The 3,728-nt window shown below is 40.6% G+C and overlaps 1 pseudogene; it reads right to left on the reverse strand.

The window, feature by feature from the left end:
• Positions 1-1,707: 1,707 nt before the first annotated feature.
• LOC107900299 (polyol transporter 5-like) lies at positions 1,708-3,451 on the reverse strand (annotated as a pseudogene).
• Between the last annotated feature and the right edge of the window lie 277 nt (positions 3,452-3,728).

The following is a 3,728-nucleotide window of genomic DNA, read 5'->3' on the forward strand; positions in this document are numbered from 1 at the left end:
CCATCGCATTCTCTCGTAGGCTTTCTCCAAATCTATCTTAATCGTTATCCACTTTCTTTTAGAATGACTTCGCATTGAGTGAATTACCTCTTGAGCAATAATGACATTATCATCGTTATTTCTATCTGCAATAAACCCAGCCTGCTCTGGTCCAATAATCTTAGGAAAAATAAGCTTAAAACTATTCGCGATTATCTTCATACCAACTTGTATAAAACACAACAGAGACTAATCGAACAATATTGGGAAAAATCCTCGGGAATAGCAACCTTGGGAATAAGTACAATTAAGGTGTTATTCAACTCAGCATCGATAGTGACCTTATTGAAAATCTTTCTAACCCAATTGCAAACTGCTTCCCCAACAGTATTCCACTGCTTCTAGAAAAAAGCTCATGAAAGCTATCACTACTAGGAGCTTTGAGAGGAGCCATATCAAAGAGAGCCACCTTAATTTCCTCATTAGTGACATGCTTCCCCAAAAAAGTAATATCACCATGATCAAGGTGGGGAAATCTACTAGGAGGTAAACTTGCCATAGGGCTAGGAAGTTCCCCATACAGATTCTAGAAAAATTTATTAGCCTCAACTTTAATAGATTCTGAATCATAAATCCAATCCCCACAATCATTACGGATCGCGATAATGTGGCTATTCTTCCTTTGATGCAGCGTACGAGCATGAAAGAACTTAGTATTGCGATCTCCAAGATGAAGCTAATCACAACAGGCCTTCTGTTTCCAAAGAAGTTCTTCATGACGAAGAACATTCTCCAGCTTCTGCCGAACCTTTAACTCCACCTGAGCTAAGTGATTAGAACCTGAGAAATCCATAATCCTCTAAATTTTAGTAAGCTCCTTAACCAGAAAATTTTTACGAGAATTGATATGGCCATAGACTGACTTATTCCAATCCTTAAGATCGCGAGAGAACGTACTTAAGGTATCAGACATATCACCAGAGAAACCCCAATTATCTTGTACAAATTTTCCAAAATCAGATGTTCAACCCATCCGGCCAAAAAAACGAAAAGGCCTGCCTATAGGAAGAATAATGTCTGGGGTTAAGGAGAGGAGAAGAGGCCTATGATCAGACTTAATTTTAGGGAGATGAGTGGCCAAACTGTTAGGGAAATGTTGAACCCAAGCTTCATTTCCCAAAGCCCGATCAAGCCTCTCAAAAAGCATACCCCTATGCTAAGTGAAGGGGGGGACCTCTGTAGTCTAAATCATGAAGCTCTACCTTATCCATGAAATCTCCAAAAAATGGGCATCTCCTACCTTTAGAAATACCACCAGATTTCTCAGAGGAAGAAAGGATAGCGTTGAAATCACCAATTGCAACCCACGGGTAATTTCCCATTGGAATCGAAGATTTTAAAATTTCCCACAGATCCTTGCGTTTCTGCCTATTCAGGCTCCCTAAACAAACGAGATAAAGACTGGAATTGGGGAAGACATAGACCCAACCTGAGCGAGAATGAACTGAGAATGGTTATTAATGACCTCAAGACGGACAGAATCCTTCCAACCAATCCAAATGCCCCCCGAGTATCCAATCGCTTCAATGCGATGAGAATAAGGGAAACCCAGTTTTGCAATAATGTTATCAGCTTTGAAACCACTAACTCTTGTCTCAAGCAAACTTTAGTAACCATTTTTGACATAAAAATTAATAGTTCACCGTGCTAGTTTAGCTGCACTCTTAGCACTTGGCTCAATTATCTAATCTATGAAGATAGATGTTTGTTCTTTATTATTGATTTTCTTGAGCAATGTGAAATTAGTTTCAATGAATTTTTCGTAGGAATGTGAAATTAGTTTCAATGTATACTAACATTAACATTGTTTTATTGTCATCAGGAATCAAAAATAGTTTCAATCTCCTCCAAGCTCTTGCCTTTGGTTTCAGGCAAAAAGAAGTAAACGAAAATAGCAGCAGCTGCCATGATTCCTGAAAGTGCAAAAAACATTCCTCCGAATGTAATCTTGTTGGAAATGCTTAGAAATGTCATAGACACGATCCCACCATCCTATTCACTGATATGGCCAGGCTTGAACCTTGGCCTCGTAATCTCATTGGAAATATCTCTGAAGAATACACCCATGTGATTGGTCCATGCCCGATTGAGAAGAAGGAAAAATCAGCACACACTGCCACTATACACAAGGCAATAGCCCATACTGGCTTCTCATAGGATTGCTCAAGGTAATTGGAGCCCACACCTAACCCTGCTAATGAAATAGCCATCCCTATTGTGCCCAACATCAAGAGTGGCCGCCTCCCAAAATGGTCCAAGTAAAGAGCCGATATGAAAACGAAGCATGTTTTGACAATTCCCATAACGAGTGTAACGCCGAATTGCTGTCTCCTATCGTGGATTCCAGTGTCTTTGAACACTTCTGGGCTGTAATATACGATTGCATCGTTCCCAGAAGCTTGCATGAAGAAGTTAATGCCAATGGCAGCAATGAGGATTCGTCGAATAGGTCTCGTTGGCCTTAATAATTACTTCCAAACCCCTTGCCCATGCCAGCTAACTGAAGATGGCTCTGGTTGTCAAGTTTCAGCAGCCTTCGCCATTTCAACGAGTCTCATATCAGCTTCCGTTTCAGAATCTGATGTCTTAAGCAAAACACGCTTCGCTTCCACAAATCGGCCTTTCATGACGAGCCAGCGAGGGGACTCCGGCATCGCTATAACCCCTAATGCAACAGCACCGACGGGTAACGCCGCTAGTCCAAGCATTAGTCTCCAGTTTAATGGCTGAGGAAGGCCAGAGAGTGCAAAGTTGGAGATATAGCCTAGTAGAATTCCAATATTAATGAATATTTCAGGGAGCGAAGAGAGGAAGCCTCGGGTCATTGCCGGAGAGATCTCGGCAATGTAGACTGGACCTATCATAAAAGAGTAGAAAACACCGATCCCAGCCACCGGTCTCCCCGCCATGAGGAAAGGGAAGGTGCCAGTCCCATTAAAAATGCTCCTACAAAAAACGTGACGGCGGCCAATACGATTGTATAACGGCAGTCTATAGTGTTCGATGTTTTACCGGAGGCAAGCGAACCGATTAGAGAAAATACATTCAAGCTACCCACCAAGATCTGCTGTTGGGTTGATGAGATCTGGAGATCATCCTTGATATATAACACTGCTCCACTCATTACCCCAATATCTGCAAGCAACAAAAAAAACTTGGGTATGATCAGTGTTTCTCCAGATTTCATCTTGAAACTGGTTGAAGCAGGGCTCACCATAGCCAAGTAGAACTGAGTTGGTGGAGGCAAGAATCGCGGCAGCGAGAGCATATTTGTTGAAATGAAACATACCCTATTGTTGAAACTTGTGCTTTGGGGGTTCAGATATAATGAACCCTTTGCCTTTGCCATAGTTTCTTCGAGTTCCATCGTTTTTTAGATCAGAATGGGGAAGCAGATGGTAGTAATGCTGCTTGTCCAATTTCTCTGGAGAACTGAAGTGAATGACTGCAAAAAGTAAAACTGCCAAAATGCGTTCAAGTTGAACGATATTTTATTTGACCACATGTTTATATTTGACTACAACTCTAAAAGGTAACAACACAGTTTGGATTTCATCAGAATTCTCACTGTGCTGCATTTCCAGCTGTTCATTTATTATTTATTTTTAAAAAAATTATAAATATAAATATATGTATATTTTCAAATGACTATAATAAAGATAAAATATATTTGAATATGACCAAACTTA

This window comes from Gossypium hirsutum, chromosome D06, assembly GCF_007990345.1.
Source record: "Gossypium hirsutum isolate 1008001.06 chromosome D06, Gossypium_hirsutum_v2.1, whole genome shotgun sequence".
NCBI lineage: Eukaryota > Viridiplantae > Streptophyta > Magnoliopsida > Malvales > Malvaceae > Gossypium > Gossypium hirsutum.